The 23,198-nt window shown below is 38.9% G+C and overlaps 1 protein-coding gene across 1 annotated transcript in view; it reads right to left on the reverse strand.

Annotated features, from left to right (window-relative positions):
- LOC135248040 (SH3 and multiple ankyrin repeat domains protein 1-like) overlaps window positions 1–22,792 on the reverse strand; it is a 112,023-nt gene extending 89,231 nt beyond the window's left edge. Inside the window, exon 1 of the mRNA XM_064322202.1 lies at window positions 22,425–22,792. The gene's annotated coding sequence lies outside the window, so the exon portion shown is untranslated. The remainder of the gene's footprint in view (window positions 1–22,424) is intronic.
- Window positions 22,793–23,198: the final 406 nt, after the last annotated feature.

Genomic DNA, 23,198 nt, shown 5'->3' on the forward strand with positions numbered 1-23,198 from the left:
ACATGTAACACATAATAAGTAAGAAAACACACACAAAAAAATAATAACCAATAAAATGAACAGTACACATGTAAAGCAAATTCTCCATAAACAAAAATAAATAAATATTACATGTCCGAAAAGGAGTAGGAAGAAGTATACACTTATATGGTCCTACCCCTTTTCTATAACTTAAATGATGAACTTCATGTTTATCATATATATACACATAAATAATTACCTTCAAGTTCATCATATACAACTTAAATATTTACTTTAGTTTTATCAAATACAACTTAAATAATTACCTTAATGTTTATCAAATTTTCACATATTTAATCATCGTGCAGGTGCCCATTATGATTAAAAATTGGTTTTAAAGGTGTTTGAAATCATTACAGTCAGTATTGTGATGTGGGGAGCAGCAGCACCAATATCCAGATACATTAGATATTACTGATGAAACCCCCATTTTGATTAGTGTGACATCTTAGTAAAGGGCTATGGGAAACCGAATACACATCCTAAGTTAGTGAAACAGCCGAGAGGAATCTGTCCACAGTGTCACCTGAGTATCTAAAGTCCTCTGGGGCCACATCCCATAGCCAATAGCCCATAGCCTTGTTTAGTTCTGTGGCACTAATTCTCTGGAGTGAGTGCTTGAACTGATAAACTGCCCCAGGCAACCAAATCTAGCACTGGAGATCTGCTGCCACTAATTGGATTACAGCAAGCCTATGGCAAAAAAGTTAAGTTCGCCCATCAAGATATAGCTTACACACAATGTCAGAAAGACCTTCAACTGAGGAACCTGTGGCAGAGGCAATGCACATCTGGGCAGCAGTGTTAGCTAAAATATCTGTCTTTCACTGTATAAATGAAAGTACAGCATTGCAGCCCTCTCTAATTAAACTTGGTCTTTTTGTTTGTGTCTTCTCCCACCTCCTGCCTTTTCTGTCCCTGTCTTGCCTGTCATGTTTTGTTATGCGTTAAGTGATTGTGGGGAAAGCAACAGTCAGGAGTATATAGGGGTTTTACAAGGCTGTCATTATTTAATGCGCGGCTTAGATGAAGAAGATTCTCTGTTATCTGAGTCAGTTCAGACAGAACGTAGATGGAAATCAAATTTAGCCGATTAGCCGTGTTCATGGAATTACTTTATGACATGGCAATGTGAAATGATTGGCGTAGAAAAGAAATGAAGTGAAATGAAAACAATTAAAGTTACCCGTGTTGTGTGCCGGTATATGCTTTATTAGTTTAGGCTCATCATTAAAAAGGGATAATCCATATCGTATTTGGACAACTGGTTGTTACTACGTACAATATGTTGATGATGCTGAAAGTGAGAAAAGGCCAATATATAAGCTCTGCCAAATGGATGCTCTCAATGACAAGTTCATTGAAAAGTCTTGAATTGCAGCAAAACTTTAAAGCACCAGAAAACTTTGCAACTAACATCTATTTTGCTGCTGTCAGGTATGTAAATGAGAGGAATAATCAAATAAATGACCACTGTAGAATTAATCAATGTAAACACTGTTGTGATAATGATGTGTGTGCAACAGGGAGAAAGATTGTGCAGCGTATTGTATTTATGCAATACAGACATTTGGCTGTTCAGAAATTTCTTACTAACCTCACAATATCTCCTTTTTGAATTACTCAAATTAACCCTCTCTCTCTTACACACAGACACACACACAGAATAACTGCTTACTATTGCTCTTACCCTCTTACAAGTATTATTAATGTACTCTTATTCAATGCATACAGTGCTTGGTTTGGGATGGTGTCAAACCTCTATGTAAGAAATATTCATATTGTAAGACACTTGATAAAAGTGATTGCTTATGGCCAGCAAAGCAGAATAAATGCAGTGTAGTCCAGAAGTGTTTAGACAGTGACAAAATTGTTGTTGTTTTGGCTCTGTATTCCAGCACGTTGGATTTGAAATGAAACAATAATTATTATGGGGCTAAAGTGCAGCCTGTCAGCATTCATTTAAAGGTATTTACATCCATATCCAGTGGGAATTGCAGCCCTTTTTGCACATAATCCCCCATTTTAGAGAACCAAATGTAATTGGACAAAGTAACCATCCTAAATAAAATAGTCGTATTTCGAACTTGGTTGCAAACCCTATGCATTCAATGACTGCCTGAAGTCTGCAACCCATAGACATCACCAGACGCTGGTTATCTTCACTTGTGATGCTCTTCCAGGACTGTACAACAGCCAACTTTAGTTCCTGTTTGTTTTGGGGGATCTTTACCATCACTCATGTCTTCAGCAAGTGAAACGCATGCTCAGTTGGTCAGGTGATAGACTTGGTCAGCTAAGAACATTCCACTTTTTGGCCCTGAAAAACTCTTTTGTGCTTTAGCAGTGTGTTTGGGGTCACTGTCTTGCAAGCTAAAGCACCATCCAATGAGTTTTAGGCATTTGGTTGGATCTGAGCAGATCTTATTTTTTATACACTTCAGAATTCATCCTGCTCCTGCCATCTCATCATTAATAAAGACAAGTGAACCAGTACCAGTGGCACCCACATATGCCCAAGTCATAACACTACCTCCACCATGTTTTAAAGATGAGTGAGGGGGTGCTTTCCATCACCTTGGTAAGGGTTAATACTCATCTTATCTGTCCATAAGAGATTGTTCCAGAATTCTACAGGTTTTTTTTAAAGTACTTTTTTAAAGCAAACTCTAAACTGGCCATTCTGTTCTTGTGGCTTACCAGTGGTTTTCACCTTGCAGTAGAACCATTTGAGGTTATGCTGGTGTAATCTTTTCTTTTTTGTCTTCGAAATATCTATGCCTACATCCTGGAGAGTGTTCCTTTTCTGTTTTATAGTTGAATAGTGGTTTTTCTTTACAATGGAGAGTATTTTTTGGTCATCCACTACAGTAGTCTTCTGTGGTATACCATGTTGTTTGCTATTTCTGAGCTCAGCAGTGCGTTCTTGCTTCTTAACAACATACCAAATTTTGACACACACAATGTTTTGGCTATGTCTGATCAAATTATTTGGATTTTCCCACTCCATGCTGCTCCAAAATCAAATTCCACAACTAAAATCAACTCTAGATTATCAATTAGCTTACTAGTGCGTAACTTGTGATGCAACAATACACAGCAGGCCAAGAAACAGCTGAGCAGCCGATTGGCCAATTAGTTTTGATCCCCAAAATGGGGGGGGGGGGGGGGGCTATGTATAAATTCTTACAAGGTTAACCCAATATAGGTGTAAATGCCAGCAAATTCAAGCAGTCTGCACATTCACCTTATTATTCTATTCATGGTTTCACTTCAAATCCAATGTACTGTAGTAGAACACAACAAAAATTGTGTCATTGTCCAAATACTTACAGACTGCGATTATGATAAATCTGGAAGGTTATGCAGTGTTCATTCATTCATTTGTGTGTGTGTGTGTGTGCGCGTGATCTCCAGTCAGAAGACATAAATTAATCATCTACCTAATCCACAGAAAAGACAGGCCAAAGAAGTTGGAATCTGACATACACCCACCCCCACCCCCCCACTTACATTCAATTATGGATTTTGGAGATCACCACAAAACTGAAATGTTCTTTTAAAATTACTTTATTTGTGGGAATGATCATTTAATGAAATTTAGTGGCTTCATGCACTTGACAGGCTGTGTGAGATTTTTCAGAATGAGACAGAACAACGGCAGATCTCCCAGATTGCATTTTAAAACAATATTGCCTTTTTAGAGATGAATAATGATGATAAGAATACTATAAAACAGAAACCAATTTTTTATGATGAAATGAGGCTCCTGACATGCTTGTTTATCGACAGAATTTCTTTCAAATAAGCTATGCCATACAAACCAATAGATACACCCAGGAAACATAAATACAACAGCGTTCAGAGAATGCACAGTTGCTCTACAGGTCCTGCAAAACATGAGGGAGCAGACTGTACAGTGCTGGAAGCTCATTGACTAACTACCCACCACAGCTAGGCTGATAGTGTGTCACTGCATAGTTTTTTTTTTTAGAGTTCTTTACATTTGCAATGTAATTTATTTATAATGATCTTATTGAATTAATAGCCCCTTATGTAATTACAGTTTATTGTAATTAACTCATTTGCTGTGTGCCTTCTTTGGCAGCTCAGTGCCTATATTCTTGTCATGTCAAAGCTGTAGGAACCTCATGTGCCTAACCGTGTAATGAAGAAACCCTGTGTCTCACAAGCTTGCTATTTCATCTGCTATAGACTGGGGCTCCTGGGAAAATGGAGAACATTGGGTTTTAAAAGTCCCCCTCCTTCTCTGTCTCATTATCTCATTTCTGCATTATCAGACAGAAAGATACCTTTTGCTGACATGAACGGTAACTTTATTGCTGTTTCTGCACTAAGCTTAGATGTGAAATGAAGGAGCATTTCGGGGAACACAAGAAAGCTCCCTGTTCTGATTCTCCCAGGCTCCTGCGCTTGCCGTTTCCTCCTCTGTTACCAATCACAAGGTCACTCTTAATGCTGGCGTGAAGAATAAATGTTTAATTCATCTTTTGCTGAAAAGTACATCACTCATACCGCCTTTGCATGTAGATTCTGTAGAGTACATAGTTATTGACACCATTAATGAAAATGAGGGGAAAAGGCTGTAGTGTCTCCTATAAAATCAATTTATTTGGGTGACCCACCCAAATTGGTTTTCCCCCACCCAAAAAAGATTTTTCGATATTTAGTTGCTTATTCCTAGAAGTAACACACTATACTTTTGAATTTGTTATTTTTTCTTTGAAATGTCAAAGTAACAAAGCTGTTGTTATGCATTGTTTCTTCAAAAGAAAAAGTCCCCTGTCCTAACCAAAGTTATCAACATTATTTGGATTAATGTTAGCTAAACCAATCCAGCATTCACCCAGCAAACTTCGCTTAAATGTTAACTTTTCACTGTTGACAGAGATGAGCATAGAAAAATTATTTTGAAAAAAGAAGGCTGGAGGTGGAGGGAGAAACAGCACCACAGAAAGGTTGCCATAACACTACTCATATAGTAACAGTTACAGTTAACAGTTAGGGCCAACTTACTTTAATTGAAATTGGCAAAAATCATTCTGCTTAGAAATGGATATCAGGCACCAATGACTTCAAAGCCCTTAACTTATGCTTAGAATTTGTATGTGATTATATTAACCTCCAAATCATTCTGACAGCATAAAGGTTTGTACAGTATGTAACTGAGACCATTACTGTAAATATGGTTTCAGTTTTGGTTCCTTTTGCATTCACGACCAAAGTATAAATAAATAAATAAATGAAATAAATTGCCGAAACACAAAATGTGAACTCTGTATGCGCATCAAAATTTAATAACCTTTTAATAGTTACAATGCAGTTTAATAAATAATTCCCCTACCCGGACACATACTCTAAGTAAACCGCTACAAATGAATTCTCATAACATAACATAACATAATGACCATTCAGCCCAACAATGTTTGCCATTTTTCTAACTAAATTGTACCTAGTGCTCTGATTACCTAGACTAGACTAGATAGTATCCAACACTGTACCAAGCCTGGTGTTCTACCTCTACTACATGACTTGGCAGGCTATTCCAGACATTGACTACTCTCTGCATGAAAAAAAATCTTCCTAATGTCTGCACAGATTGTACCTTATGCTGATTTTCATTTATGTTCCAATTCTACTAACAAAACTCAAGCTGAAGAATTTCTGGTAGTTCACTTTGTTAATCCCTTTTATGAATGTAAAAGCCTCAATCAAATCACCCCTAAATCTCCTTTTACTAAGCTCAAAGAGAACACTTTAAGTCTTTCCTCATTGCTTTTATCTTTCATATCAGAAATCAGTTAGGTTGCCCTTCTTTGAACCTTTTCCAGAGCCTCTATAGCCGCGTTTCCACCAAAATTACTCGGAACTTTCAGTCCCAGGAACTACTTTACCAGGAACTAAAAGGTTCCTTCAGCCAATGGTTGTCTGCGTTTCCACCGGGGTCTAAAGTACCGCGAAGATTAGGCAAATTAGCCCACTGACGTTGTCGTCGGTCCATCTGTCATATGATTTCTTCTGTAACGCCATACTACCACCGAAGTAGCCTACATTATTTTCTAATAACCGGGACAGCCCGAAGGGGTTTATTCCACTTATATACAACGGGTTACCAACAATGACTATATATGGTTACTTTTGTATTTATTGATTTTCATATATCCTCTCAAACACATTCATTAACAGCAGAAAACATGCACACGTTGTAAACAATTTGCTGTTTTATTACTTTCTCGTCGTCAATTCCATATAGGCTAATCGCAAAATGACAAGAATAGAACGAAAACTCGGACTTGCGTGAAAATGTAAATTAGTAGTGGTACAGCCACCGTTTGCTTTCCTTCGAAGTTACTGCTAGCCGAGCAGCGAAGTGTGCCCTCCAGATGCGAACCATGCACCATAAATGAGTCCATAGTCTTCCTGGTCTTTTCGTGGAATTGAAAAATGGCAGTAAAATTGAGTAAAATTACGGCAGTCTGAAAAAGCTAAAGGGAAGATTACTAGAATTAACCTGTTATTTTACCCGGATAAAAAGTGCGGAAGGTGATTTCCAGTTTGCTTGTACTGTATCACCAATGTTAATTATGCAGAACTACCGCATACCTCACATAACTGTATCAAACGTTTTGAGTCAATTACAACGGGCTAACAAAGAAAATCCGTAAGAAAATATTCAGCAACCGAATTAATCCGTTTGAATGTTTTGGTAGCCTACGTAATATGCTGTCCCACCACGAATGCTTAGCATTTTATAAAACGAATACTAAAGCAAGAAAAGAACAGAAGAGCACACGTTATAATTCCAAGACGTTGACAGGCTATAACCAAAAGTAGGCTACTGCGCCGCATAACATACAAGTTTGATTTGAAGTTATTATGAAAATAAATTGGTTTGCCGCTGCATATTTTCAAACATGGCGGGTAATGGCGGAAAATAAATACAACACAAATGCTACGAGTACTCGACCAATCAGAAATGTTCAGCGCTGCAAGCTCCACCCAAAAGGTTCCTGTACTTTCGGAAAGTACTACCCCCCGAGCAGGAACGTTTTGGGGGGTAAAACAAAGCCCCCAGAACTAAATTTAGACCCTAGTTCCTGCGGTGGAAACGCACTGAGTTCCTCAAAAGGTTCCTAGTTCCGGGGTATAGTTCCTGCGGTGGAAACGCGGCTTATATCTTTCTTGTAGCATGGTCCCCAGAACTACACACAATACTCTGAGTGTGGTCTAACAAATGTATTTTATAAGATCAGTATAACTTTCTTGATTTATACTTTCGGCAATATATCCCAGCATCCTGTTGGCCTTTTTTACTGCTACAGCACAGTGCCTAGAACCCAAAAGGCTTTGATCAACCATTGCTTACAACCAAGTCCTTCTCAAATTGGGCATATTCCAGTTTTGTTGCTCCCATAAAGTAAACTTTCCTTATGTTTTTATTTACCACATACAGAACTTTACTTTCGTCTCCACTGAATTTCATTTGCCAGGCTTCCGCCCACTTCTGGATGTTGTTTAGGTCTTCTTGGATTAATTTAATAGATTCCAAAATATTAGCTAGGCCACCTAATTTTGTATCATCTGAAAATTTGACTAATGTACTTTCTATGTCCCTGTCAAGGTCATTGAAATACATGAGTAAGAGTAGTAGAGTACCAGCACCAATCCTTTTGGGACTCCACTTTCCACAGTTCCCTGCTCAGATAATATTCTTCCTACTGCTATTCGTGTTCTACCTGGTAGCCAGCTCTGAACCCACTCTGAAATATCTCCTATAATTCCTACGGTTTCATTTTGCTAATACGTCTCTCATGTGGTACCTTATCAAATGCTTTTTGGAAATCTAAGTATATAATATCATAAGACTTGCTACAGTCAAAACACTTGGTAGCTTCTTCAAAGAATACCAAAACGTTTGTCAGGCATGCCCTTCCCTAGCAAAAACCATGCTGGCTATCCTTCAGGATGTTGTTATTTTCAAAAGGTTTGGAACAAACTCCCATTACAAATAAGACAAGCAACCTCTGTTGATAGTTTTAAGAAACAGCTCAAAACCCATTTTTATGATCTTGCTTTCAATTAATTTCACCTTTTTATTTTAACACCATTGTTATTATTTTATATTTCTTTTATATTTCTTATACTTGTTTTATGTCTTAGGATTTTTTAATCTTAGGATTGTTTTTATCATTATCAATTTATTTTATTACTATTATTTTATTTTATTTATTTTATTTTTATTTTATTAGTATTATTATTTTTTCTTTATTGTTTATTTATTTTTATTTTTAATTTACGTCATTTCTGCTATTATCATTATCAATTTATTATATTTCTATTTTTCTCTCATCTTAATACCTGTGGTACTGATTTCTATTGTTTCTCTTGTAAAGCACTGAGCTGTATTTTATGATATGAAAGGTGCTATATAAATAAAGTGTATTATTATTATTATTATTATTATGAATAACACTTCTTCTAACTTGTCTCTAATTATAGATTCCAGTATTTTACATGTGATGCAAGTTAAACTGACAGGCCTGTAGTTTCCTGGATCGGTCCCCTTTCTTACATCTTGGTACTATATTACCTTGCTTCCAGTCCGCAGGTATTTCTCCAGTTGCTAAAGACAGTCTAAAAATACCTGCCAGTGGTTTAAAGATGATTTCACCCAACGCTTTGAGTCCCCTTGGGTATATGCCATCAGGGGCAGCTACCTTATTTGTCTGTAGTTTATGTTATCTATCCTTTATCACAATATCTGCTAGATGAAGAGAAGCACAACGCATGTAAATTCCCTTTGTCATCCATCTCCATGGAGAAAGTCAATAAAAGTCAAATCAAGAGACAGATGCTTGTTGACCTACGCAAATCAGTTCATGGGTATTAAAAATACATAAGCAGTTAAACATACCAGTAAGGACTGTTAGGGCAATGATGAAAAAGTTGGAAACATTTTATAGTTGCAATCTTACCAGTAAGAGGGCACAACTGCATGTTTTGCAAAAGCCATCTTTTTAGGGACTTACTGAAAACTTGTGTAATTTGAAAGAGCAGTTTGTAAGTGTAAATGTAAGAATATCTTGAAATATCTTGTACTGGGATCTCTTGTACTTTTTGTTTTACAATACTGTCACAAGACTTTTGCAAGGGAGGATTGAATGGTTAAAGCAGCACTTCACCCTAAATGATTTTAGTCTGAAACATTCCTTTAAGAAATGGGGGTCACTATTGCACTGAATCAATGGGTTTAGTGTAACACGGCGAAGACCAGCTGCCACCATGACCACAGCTGCTGGTAGCAGGTATCAGCTGCACAGGCCAGACTATATCAGCTCAGGCTATATGTACCAGTATTTCCACTATTATAATTAATTTAGACTTTTAACTGCTGATGCTGATATCCAAGCTGCTGCTGACAGAAGTGCCATATAAATAATCACACAGTCCATGCCAAATGGTTCATCAGTAGGAATTAAATGCTCTTATCTAGTCTTTTATTCACTTGACATGCCTGATCCCTAATACCAACATGCTGGGTCACAGAAGATCAAGTCATCTATTGGACAGCAGGCTCAAGGCAGTGTATGGTTGGGCTTCTTTTGTTTTCTTCTGGTTTAATATGATTTTCTAAATCACACTATGGAGGGTCTCTCAATAATTCAAATGAGGCAAAATAACAGTGGGACAGTGGAGAACACGTGTCTCTCACATGCAGAAATGTTGCCTCTGGAGACAATCAAATTGATTGACAGGTCTGGCTGATTTGAGCTTGCTCTAGGTATGATTTTTAAGCAGCACAGAATTATCAGGGCTGTTTTATCACAGCTAATTGAAAATTAGTCCACAGGGAGGCATTATAAATTGATTATAATAGCTTCTGCTCATTCTGTCCTTATTACTTTAAAGAGAAAAGTATATAATGTAATATTCAAGCAGTTGTGCCTGTTAAACCATAGTACTTTTTACACTGGTTGTCTAAATTTGCTTGACCATTACTTCCATGGTGTTGTCCATCCATCCATCCATTATTTATACCCGCTTATCCTGAGCAGGGTCGCAGGGGGTGCTGGAGCTTATCCCAGCATGCATTGGGCGAGAAGCAGGAATACACCCTGGACAGGACACCATTCTATTGCAGGGCACACACGCCATTCACTCACACACTCATACCTATGGGCAATTTAGGGTCTCCAATCGGCCTACCAGCATGTCTTTAGACTGTGGGAGGAAACCGGAGTGCTCGGAGGAAACCCACGCGGACACGGGGAGAACATGCAAACTCCACATAGAAAGGCCCCAAGCCGAGATTTGAACTCACAACCTTCTTGCTGTGAGACCTGTGATGTCTGTGATGCCAGAAGTTAGTACCAGGAAATCATATTCATGTAGCCATTTTCTCTATTCACATTTTGGTATTAACAACTATATAAAAACATGTCACATCAGCTATTAACCTCCCAGACATTTTTAAAATAGTGAAAAGGTACCGAACAACAAAAAAAGATGAGAATTTGGCGTAATTTTTGACCGTAGACCGTAGTTTGGTTTTTTACCTAATGAGAAACTACATACACCTACCGGGAGCATTGTAACCCTAGTTAACTGCCCCTGATAGTGACTCCAACATGGCCTGAATTCTAATGGTTTTCACACATATTAATGCTCTTGCTGTCAACCTTAAAAAACAATGCAAAGTTGTTTATTGTAACTGCCATAACATTAGCTAGCTAGATTAGGACTAAGGTAGGCTGAAATGCAGGAAAATTATGTCGTTGAACTAAATGCTGTATGGAAATGTAGGCTTCTTGCATACTATGGCCAGTAAAGACATTTAATTCACAAAACATTTCATTCGATAAATGTCTTTACTTACTATTAGAAACTATTTTATTGTTTTGCATTATGGTGGTCCATAGGTGTATTTTGGACAAGTTGCTTATATTTAAGGTATCTATTTAAGGTATTTAAGGTATCTGTAAATACCTATGGCAAACGACAGGGACAATTATACTTATTGGTAACAGAAGACACACCCCACTTCTGTGGTCTATATGAAGACGCCACAAGGACGCAGCAGCTTGTGCAGGCTGGCACGGAAACAGCTCTCACAAAAAAACATAAGTCCAGCTTGAGCCACTTCGGGTAACTTAATGTTAATGTTCAATCAAACGACTGAATGTTTACCATGCCATGGGAACGTCCTGAATTGAATGCTGTCCTGTCTTAGCTAACTGCTGCAAATGGAAACAAAAAATATTACTGAGCTGATAGGTTTGAACAATTAAGGTTAGCTTTAAGTTGGTTTCTGTGTCTTAACTTCATTCTCAATACACATTCCCACACACACACACACGCACACACATACACACACACTGTAACAGCCTCCCATTGTTAGAGACAGATGGCCACATATAGAGTTCAATCATTGATTGCAACACAATACTTAAACCCTCACTTGTAGCTGTCTCGTTGTGATTCGGACCGTGGCGAGTCTCCCTTTGTGCATCGTAATAAAACCTTTTCAATTGGAAAGTGGTCCTCAATGTGTTACTTCACCGGTCCCGACTAGGTTTCACAAGGGAGAAGATTCCCAACAGAGCTATTCAAGATGATTTATTAGCAAGGCATATAATGTGTCGCCAAGATATGAAGGTATTGCATAATTAGCTAAGATAAGTATTTGCTGTACATCACATCACAATACACTTAGAGAATTTGGTTACACTGACAAGGCATACAAATAGTATACTCCTTAACCATTGCACACCGTGAAAATGTTAGCAAAGCATAAAAACTCAAGTAGCCAACTTATCTGCAATATCTTCTACTTAAGGCCGATCTTCTCTGGTTAGCTGTTATTATCTAGCTAGCTAACTGTCTCTAACAAGGTATTGCGGCGAAGGGAACAAATGCACAAATTCCCTATAGGTATACAAAACTAAATACACTGAATACCTTTAAATGAAATCCATAATTCTGCAGGTCTACAGGTTGCTCATCCCAGAGAAATACCAACGTCACCAAGTGGTGTGTCGTTCGTGAATGATTTGTTCCTTTTGAACTAATATTTCTGGTGCATGAAAGGAACTGACTCCCATCCATGTATGGATTTGTTTCTTTCATTCAGTAAGTCAAATTTGGAACTTGCCATTTGCTGAAGCTGCAGCTACCCCTCCTATTTAAGCATTTTCACCACTGGGCTCTGTCTGTAGTAGCCATTAGCCAACGACAGCATTGATCCGCTTGAGCGGGGCGTGCTTTGCGCTCTGAGCCCCTCCCGTCGGTGTGACCGAAGTAACAACAGTTCAGTTCCTGAACTTAGTGATGCATGGCATCAGTAGAAGTCATAAAATTAGGACAGCCACCGACTATGAAGATAAAGAGTGTTAAACTGAAATGTAAAATCTCAATTTTAGCTAGTTATTTTACAAACCGTTTGATTCACTACATACCGTTTGCACAAATAAAGCCAGAAATTTGTAAGTAATTGTCTCACATTGCTAATTAATGTGCTCTTAATTTTAATATTTAATCTAAGCCTATAGCCATTATATTGTTATCATCAACCCTTCTGTCATTTGCATATAATTTAGTAGTAATTTGTGCCATTTATTTGCGAGCTAACAGTAAATGCTACTTGAGTGAATTGCAAGAAAACATGTCCATATAGGGTATAAATTATAAAATCGGCAAAATGTTTCAAAAATGTTTTTGAATCGCATAATAACAGTGTCAGTCCGTGCTAGGCTCTTGTAGTAATTCACATACAAAGCACAGTATGTCACATTTCTTGCCCTAGGAATGCGAGTCAGAAGTCGGAATCAGTCACTGTCACTGCATGACTCTCGTTCTCATTCGCGGGAGTCAGAACGAGAGCTGAGAAGGACCCGAATCTGGGAATGAATCATTTTAGGGAAATGAGTCAGAGAATTTGTGTCCCTGAAAGGAACCAGAACACCCAAATGTACCTCAGACATTACTTCACCGTGCCTCCTTTGCCTACTTGGAGAAGCCTGGACTGCTTGCTAGCTGCTCTAATATGAACCTGGCACACTTGACAATGCCCTGATCTTAAGTTACCCTGTTTTGATCAGCTTTTATGTTCAGCAACTTTCAACAACTTGCTTATATATTCTTTTTGAAAGCACTCTTTGCATACATGCTTTATAAAATTAATTCAGAAAATTGATCACAAAAAAAGCGAAGCACACACTTAATTCCAGAAGAGTTTGTTTCAAATCAATTGGAATATACAGCACTATTTGGCATTTTCTCAGTTTTAATTAATTGCAAGTGAGCAGCTCTGAGAGCTCTCTGTGATACCCATGAGGCAACTCTGCTAGGACTGGGGATAATAAATAGGGTTTAGATAGTTGTAGCGTCCCCTTACTGGTAGTAAAGACAGAGGATCTCCACCAACCCCAGAGAATGCTGGAAACACCAAATGGAACAATGCTGCTGGTGATCATTTCTGGATATACTTCCTCAAATTAATCTACCATCAGTGTTGATCTATTGGTTGTTCCAAACATGAGTACCTCTCTGACTGGTGGAATTCTTGTCTGTTTTCTATGAGTACAGTGACAGGACACCTGTCTTTCACAAAGAAACCTCCACAATGCCATTTCATATTTTTGCAAGTATTATTCAGCAGAAAGCATTGAGTTCACTCATTGCAAAGACATATCTACTGCACTCGCTAAATTGTTCTGCATTTAGTTTCCAAGTCCCCTGCAACTAATTGAATGTTTTAGGATGTAGCAGGTAGCAGATACCATTGCAAAGCTGCTTTAGTACTTGGAATTTCCAACAAAACACTTTCCCAAGGTATGCGTGTGCCTAGGTGCCCTTGACTTACATAAGCCAGAGTTATTTTGATGCTGTGCCATTAGCATAAAAACAGAGTGTGGTGCCAGTGAATGCCCACAGAGGAAGCAGTTCAACTGCAGGTCAAACTGATGGCTAATCAAAAAGCCTAGTACGTATCTGCCTCTTATAAATATATATATAAAATTGTTGATGGGAAGGATAATTTTATTTATCTTTCATAATGGGAATGATGAATCTCTGAAGTGAAAAAGAAAATGCGTACCTTTCCTGAGGAATTCAGACTAAGGAACTTGTAAGTAAAACTGAAAAAGAAAGGTCTTTTCTCTGATACAGTATTTAATAGCCAACATTTTGGCAGCAAGCTGCCTGATGTCGGCTAGTAAATACTGCAACAATGAATCTCTAACGTACAGTATTTTAGATATTTGTCCTTGACGACTTTCCATTACATTACATTTATTTGGCAGATGCTTTCATCCAAAGCGACGTACAAAAAGTGCATTTCTCTGCTGCCCATGGCCCCCTAGTGCCATGGGCAGCAGAGCCCACAGAATGGAAATAAAGCCAAGATCCACTATTTATTTAAAAATAGGCAACAAGCACACCTTGATTCTGGCCAACAGCGGCACTCGTTCCCATTTCAGCGCTTAGGGAAATAAATGGCAGAAAAACAAAAGGAGACTCCTCACCCCCAATGGTTTATTATACCTTCTCTGGCACTGGCCTGTCTTCGGGCCTGAGAGGGTTTATTTAAATTCATTCCATTTTTTGGGGGGTGAATATCAATCTGGCCACATGATATAGTGTTTGAAAGTGTTAAAACTCATGATTCTATCTCATTAAACTATTTTATGATGCCAATGTTTTAGCTTTTTTGATGAGTAATGGCCAAGCAGTCCCTTGGTATAGCAAATGGGAGCTGCCTCGAACAAGCAATGACTCAACCTGCCCAGTACACAGCCAGCCAATGGCAAGCTGTAAGAATAGCATTTTAACCAATGAAATAATGTTTCTAACAGTGTATAGATTCTTAGGCTTAAAAGAACACGCATTGTGTCTCCTACTTAAACAAGCCATAACGTTTTTCAGTATGCACCCTGAAAACAGCAAAAAAGTTCTTGAGACTTCATGCCTCAAAACATTTCTCAAAAAAAAAAAGACTTTTGTGTATTTTTGCATTAAAATTGCAGGAATGTTATGCCATTGCCATGCCAGCTCTGAGTGGCTATCTGTGTACCTAACTAGCCAGCTAGCTATCAGTTGTGAATTATACAGATAGTTATTGTTAGCTAGCTAGGTGAATGCACTTATAAACCTAGCAAAGTGATTAAGACATGTCAAGAATGGTTAATAATACTGAATAAATGTTGAGAATTACAGTAGATAGTTAACGTTAGTTAACGTACTAGCCTGTAAGCTAGTAGCTAAGAAGGCTAGTCTCTAAGAACGTTGTGAAATAGATAGCTAACGTAAGCTAGCTATGTGGATACACATATAAACTGAGCGGTTTTTCATTAAACCCCAACAGGAAGCTAGAAGGTGAGCTATTATTTAGCTTGCTATCTGTAATTTAGGATTTCAGCATGCAGCAGAAAAAAACAAATTGATATCTGTTACGATGTCTGGTGTGTGGAACGTATACAAAGTCCAAAAGCAGCCCTAGGGCCAGTCGCAACATTTTCAATGGCGGTTTTTCAAGGGGCGGCATTACCACAGCTTCTTGTTACAATGATTTGGATTAAGTATCTGAAGACACACCACTCCAACTTTTCGTAGTTAAGCTAAACAGAAAACACTGGATGATACTTTTAAAAGGCAGGAAACTTTTCCACAAGAACGTGACGAGGCCAATAAATAACACAGAGGATAACTAAATTGTGTTAAAGGGATATTTCACTTTGGTTTAACAAAATTGATTTTGTGGAGCCACCCCTTCATATTTCATAGCCAAAATAATTATTTAAAGAGATATTTCACTTTGGTATAGTAGCCTAATTCTGTGGAGCCTACCCCAATGTATTTGCATAGCATGAATACCAGAAGCATCAGCTATCCCTTGTCACCGTTAACTGCATTGCCATTCCTCCTGCTTGTCTGGCTCCAAATTAACTTCCATTCATTCTCAGGACCTCGCTGAATGAAGTTTTAAAGCACAATGGAGTAAAATGTAAACAGTATACCCTGTGCCTTAGTGTCTCAAAATCCATCCAAAACAGCTAAATTGTGAATTGCTGAAAATTATAAAATAATTATATATTTCACTACAAATAAACTGTTTTGACTCTTGAAACTAATTTCTGCACCATTTTCATTTTTTCATCAGTATAGGGAAATGGGTATGTACAGTAGGGGTCTGAAAACCTATTCAAAACCTCTGAAAAACGTTTAGTCCATTAGACATATTAGAAGAGGAACAAATTACATAATGCAAAAGCACACACTTTGGTACACACAGCTAAATATGTAATCGTACACTCCAGTACTTCAATAAAACAGAACTTTTTTTCTGTACTCAACAGTATGAAATTATATTGCATGCCCAGTGATGACATTTCTTTGTAGTGTGTTCCACAAATGTTGCTGTTTATAATCAGTCAAAGGGAAATTTCACATTCATTGAACACATATGGCACACAGTAAATTTGAATAAGCACTTTTCAGTGGGTCACAGACTCAGTAAGGGGGGAGGGGGGCACACTTTCACCAACAGTTATGTTAGCCAATGATAGTGCTCTATTTTAGGTGGAAAACTAGGGGAGGCACCTGGGGTGGCCAATCAAATTTCAGAGGTGGCCGTTCCCTATTGGCCCCATTGGACACATCCCTGCTCAGATCGGGAAACAAAAAAACCTTGAATGGGACATACTCGATTCTAATTGGTCCAAGGGTGTGCATTAATTTTCAATGACGGGACACCTCGGCCCTTTAACAGTTCTAAAATCAATTTGCTACAAAATCCGACATTCGAAAGCAGTTAAACAGCGACAACATTATTTTCGATCGAATGCCATTTTGTGCCTGTATACACCCCCTCCCTTTTTCAATGTCAAATATCACAATTATCAGCAACATTGAATCACAGTTCTAATTCATGTAGCCTATAGCTTGATTTAGGGTTGCCAACCATCCAGTAAAATACAGAATTGTCCCTTATCTGGACAGTAGTAGAGGCATTCCATATTTAACGCGTTTTGTTTTGTATCCTTGTGAACAATTGCGTTTATAGTTTGAATATAATTAAATAGTTGGCAAACTAGCTAGCTGGAATAACAAGCATGCCTTGAGGCCATTTTTACCTAAAACCCAGCTGAATTTTAATACTAGCTAGGTAACGTGAGTGAAAGCAAGCCTAGCACAGCTAGCTTGCATTCTAGAGGGACTAGAAAGACACTGTGTCTACACTGCATGAGCAGATCATTTTAAAAAGCAAGACAGAGCTAGGGAGATAAATTTGATTATGATAACAGTTAATGCTAACTAAGCAGCTTCCACAAAGTTAGCATTAGCTCATTCTAATTCTTAATGGGAAACCCCATTGACCAATAGTAGCAACCTTAGCATGTAGGCAGGAGTAGCTTGTAAACACTTGTAACAATGTGACTACACACAGGAAGGGTTGTAGCCTCTGACTTACTGACCATGGAACTGACCCTCTACTGAGTCATGTTCACCATTAACCTTTACTAGTCAACCAAGGTCTTGTGACCTTGTAATAAATGCTCGGCTTGATCAATTAGGCATCAGCTTGGGGCAAGGAACATCCCCTTTTTGGAGGAATGGGGAGCCAGATTTAACAGGCTTAAACATGAAAGCAGTAATCAATGGTCTACCTATCCATGTTTTATCGACTGCTCCATTACTACAAGCCAATCAAATGTTTGTGTGCCTCCATTACATTACATTACATTTATTTATTTGGCAGACACTTTTATCCGCAGGCATTTATCGAAAGCCTCCGACAGCTGTTTTGAGGAACAAGTATTTGCATATTTTTCCTCTGTACCACCCTTTCAGCCGGAACCAAGTGGAAGATTTGTGAAAACCCCAGGTAGTCTTTCCTGGAACTGTCACGAGCCCGGCTTCAAAGAAGAAGTTCCTCAAGAGTCCCTTTACACTTGCCATGGACCTTGGACTAGCTGACGAGCTGACGCATCACCTAACGGAATTAAGGACTGGACTCCCCTTTTATTGCCGTTATTGAAACACATTTTATTTAACACTGATATCAAATCATAGAATAGCAGAAAACATGTAATACCTGATTAAGTAATTTTACTGCTGTTTGTTGTATTTGTTTCGCCATGTGTGTGTTGGTCTAGAACTGCAAACTCCATGACCATATTGTTTTACATTGTTAAAACATTTTATGAGATTGATTAAGGCTCAGATGTTAGAATTCTTATGGGTTGTTGAACTTGATTGTTCTGAATAAACCTGACGAAACCTCACTGCATTTATTGGTACGTCATGTGAGTATAGTTGAAACAGACACATTTTAATTATCTGTCCTCACAATTCTTCAGTATGTAGAAGCAGTTTCCCCAACACACACATGGCAAGTTTATCATTCAGGTTGTACATTTGAAACTATCTGATGCAGGGCTTGAGGCAAGAGAGATTATGTCTGTAAAGTAGGCAGTATACTTTGTAAGAAGTAGAACTTTTCGAGCAAAAAGACGCAATGAGAACAACTGAAGAACAAAAAGACGCGGTGTTGTGTGTTCTCATGGTGCAGTGTGCGACGGCCTCCAGGGAGAATTTTTAGAAAATGTCTTTCTTGTTCTCCGACCTCCCCCTCTCAGCTATTGGTCCAAATATCACATGGATTGTTACGTCATGGTTGAGAGTTCAGAGGGCAGACTTCACATGCTAATGTAAGGCGGGTCAACGCCAATTTCCCTTCTGTAGAGATGGGAATTATGTGAGTTCCCGCATGTTTGATGAATGGTGCTACTCGTTTCAGCAAGTCATCAAAACGCCTAGCATACATTCGGAAATAATACAAAGTGGACCCCCTTGTCTAAACTCCGCATTTGCGCATGTACAAGCAAAACTCTCCATTCTCCGTCCTACTCTGATTTAGAGGGTGAACGTACCATCTCCTTCATTTTTTTTAATTCTATTGTATAGCTAGATAAACTAAAGCCACTTTAAACACTTTAAACTTTTGGTTTTGTGTTGTGATCTCGCGTAGCCCTTCTCTTTATACATCCATGGCGTAGCCGCAAGATGGAGGTCTGGGCGAGATTCCAGCCCCAGTTAATAGCTGCCTCGTAATTATTTACTCCCCAGCAGTGAGGAGTGACTTTAAACGGTGCAGTGTTCTCACTGAGTATACCGACAACAGTAGCTGGGTTTACATGGAGCCTAATATTCCGATTAAAATCAGTTCAAAAGCCCAAGCAGAATGAAAATGCTCCATATAAACACCTCAATCAGAATAAACAGGCCCAAACCAGAGGGGTAGTTTAAACCTTTTCATAAACCGATCAAAAGAAAAATTGTACCATGTAAATGATGAAACTGATTATTTTCTGGCTGCGTTCTTTTTGTGCATGCCCACCGCCTTGACGTAAATGCGTGGTGACGTTCGTTTCTCTCCACTTCCAAAAAATGGCGGCTTCCAAGCAGAACTGGACCACAGTTTTTAATCCAGACTCTGAAAGAATTGAACATTATTGGACGCCTAGACGGTAGGAAAATAAAAAAATAATGATCTATACAAAGTCCACGAAAAAATGAATGAAGCCGGGATAGACCGAAGCATTGAACAAATTATAAACTGCTGGAAAACTTTGAAGACCACCTATTACAAGGCTAAATCCCACAACAACAAAAGTGGATCATACCCCACCAACTTCCCTTTTTACAAAGTAATTCATGTTATTCAAGTAATTCAACACTCATGCACATGTCACACAGCTGTTCCGATTAAATGCGTCGGCGCATGTAAACACCAGACCGTATTAGATCACATCCCATGTAAACAGTTGACCCGAAATCTTCAATCGGAATGATTTTAATCCGAATTTTAAAAAGTGTGCATGTAACCGCAGCTAGTGTTCGTGGACATGTTTGCCTGTGGTTCTCAATCCTGAAGTTCTTTCTTCTTACTGAGTATACTGCCAGTTTAAGTGCGAGAAGCTCTCTTCTGAGCTATTGCCAAATGAAACTCGGGGATCAAAGAAAATGAAGAAGCATCCTCGCCATACGGAGCAATGCGCCTTTTCCACGTAACAAAATGAGTCAGCCTACACAACATGACCCCACTGATGTTGGACAGTTTTTCAGTTTTTGCACAATAAATGGAAATGTACAAATAATTATCAATAAGGCATAATCTCTTGTTAGCTAACTAACGCAAGCTTGCTAGCTAGCCAATTTGCCTGAACAAAAGATAATTTAACAAACATTGCATAGTAACCGCCTGGCACTATGTGCGGGCAGCCAGGAACTACTTGTAAATTATTCTTGTAATGAAATTGTTTATGAATGTTAATACCAAAATCATGTATGTTATTTTATGTATTACTAAAAATGTAGGCTGTGTATCATATGAGATGAGTAATAATTGATATAAATGTAACCATATATAACAATGTTGTATCAATAAATCTGAACTGATTTCAGTTTGTGAGTCAGTCAAAGTGTTGATTTCAGCGCTTTGAAACAACACATCAATGTGCAAATCTGCAGGTGTGAGCCATTGCCTTCCCTCTCTCTCTCTCTCTGTCAGATGTAAGACCGTATTTTGTCAGTGTGTATGAAAATGTCATGAAAGGAGTGTTTGAAGTACAAAAGGAACTATCCAGCAGGATTCCTGACACACCAGTCGGGGGGAGTTTGGGGGTTGGGGCAAGAGATACCACTCTCCACTCTTCAGTGGGGGGAGTAGGGGCTGAGAATGAGAACAGAGAACACTTCAGAAACATAAGTGAAAAGGAGGGGAAAATCTCAGCTTTCTGTTTCTCTATTAATTTTTCCCTTTGTAACCATGTCATACCAGTGCTCTCTCTCTCACCTCTCTCTCCTTTTCTCTCTTTCACCTCTCTCTCTCTCTCAGTTCAGTGTGAATTTGATGTACACCTCATCCAACAGTGTGGTTCTCTCCCAGCTACAATGACTGGTCGAACTATGCCTGTATTATCTGACAAAGCTTTGCCTGCATGTTTCTTACTATGATTTAGCAGAAGTTTAGTTGTGCCCCTCTCTCTCTCTCTCTCTCTCTCTCTCTCTTCCTCCATCCCTCTCTCTCAAGGCACTTCAGTGTATAATTATGTTGGCCCCATACAGTGACCTACCTACATGCTCTCCATGGGCAGTGTGCACAATGAGCGAGGCAAATGGGGAGACTGACAGTGATGAAAGATACACATTAGAGACAGATTGATGCTATAAATAGATACAGTAGATAATTACTGTGGGTAGGTTCTCTGGATAGCCCATAGATGAGCATGTCCTTAGATGAGAGTTGTCATATTCCTTCATTTGTCATCACTTTTTCAGCATTAGCTCCTACTCTCCTCAAAAACTGTGAAAAGCCAACACTACTCTCTCACAGTTTTATACACATTTCAGTCTCTCTACACCAAAGTACACACTTCTGTGCCACTCAGTTTGATGTGTCAATATGTATATCTCGGTATGCAATGCTTTGTGTGTGTGTGTGTGTGTGTGTGTGTGTGCAGGTCTTCACATTACTGTACTGTATCTGTGCAGTGTGTGCAACATGGTGGAAACATTAATTTCAGTGTGAATGCATTTGTTTGTCGCTGCTGTGAATCAGTTTGTTAGCACAGTATATGAGCTTCAATACATGGCACTTGTGTGAACAAATTTCAAAGCATGCCAGTTTATGTGAGTGGGTGTGTATCAGTGTACAGTATTACAGAATATTTGACTGCAGGTCCCTTTAAAAAAGCCTCGCCCTCACACTGTTACGACTGCCGGGTATGCTCTATATAATTACACTCTCAAACCCAATTCTTCCTCTCTCCAATCTCGCATAAGCCTTTTCCGCCCATGTTCACATCTTCATTAACTCTTTCATCACTGTCTCTTATCAGCATTTCATTTCTTATTTTCTCTCTTATAAGAAACAATTTATGTTTTTCCCTAAATATATCCCCAACAATAGTTCCCCACATGTTCACCAGTACTGGCACACACCATTTGCCAGTCCCCTCTGAACTGGTCCCCAAAGCCATAGCACTCATCCACCCTGCTTTCCTCCCTTTCATCCTTCATTCTTTTCATCGTATTTGCATAGTACGAGAGCAGCTCTTTCCATGGCTCTGCTTTCTCTCTGTTCAAGCCTTCATCGTTTCTGCATGCACAGAGAAGACATGCACACACACAAACACACTTACACATGCAGTAACTTGAATCTACATCTTTCCCCACCCATTTCTCCCCTTCTTATACCCACTCTCATCTTTTACTCATCAGTGGTATCCCTCTCTCCCCAGCTGTCTAGCACTCTCTGCATCCATCACCATCTCTGTCACTCTTTTAAACGAAGATAGAAAAAAGAAACACTCCTTTCTTACTGTGTAGTGTTCTCCTCTTCTTTTCGCAGAAGCCTTCATGCACAGAGAAAGTGACAGAGGAGAAAGGAAAGAAATAGGAAAGACCCAGGCTCTAGCTGTTGCAAAAACAAGAGAGAGAGAGAGAGAAACAGGCATATTTTTTTGAAAAAGTGGATGAAAAATCACTGTGAGACTATAAAGATTTTGTACTGTAAAACCCTGTTAAGTCCTGTGCAGGCTATGTGCATATGACTGCACATCCTTTATTCTGAATGGGACCTCCCATAATAACAGTACTAGCAGCTCTATTTCCTTGGTCTTCACTATCAGCCTTCCTTTTTCACTCCCTCTCCCTTTTGCTGTGTCTCTCTCGTTCTCTCTCGCGCACGCTCTCTCTCCCTCCTTTCCTCTTCACAGCAGCATATTCAAACAGCCCTGATCTCTTTCAGCTGGTTGGTTGGTTTGTTCCCCTCATTTTCCTCCCTCCCAACCTCTCCATTTCAGTCATACTCCCACCCCTCCCCCCTGACAGAGCTTCCTATCCTGCCTCCCACTCTCCAGCTCTCTTGTATCCCTGTCATTACCCAGAAACACGGTTTATCCACCTCTCCTTTACAACCTCCCATACTCTATTTTCATATTCTGCTTTCATGTTCCTCGCTTTAAGTTATGAAGGGAAGTCTTCAGCAATGTACACAACAAAGAGCATAGACATACAGCCATATACATTACAAGGAAGAGAAAATAGTGGTAAATATCTGGTTTTACGCAAAGCGTCCTTTGAAACTGAAGAAT

Source organism: Anguilla rostrata, chromosome 2 (genome assembly GCF_018555375.3).
Source record: "Anguilla rostrata isolate EN2019 chromosome 2, ASM1855537v3, whole genome shotgun sequence".
Taxonomy (NCBI): Eukaryota; Metazoa; Chordata; class Actinopteri; order Anguilliformes; family Anguillidae; genus Anguilla; species Anguilla rostrata.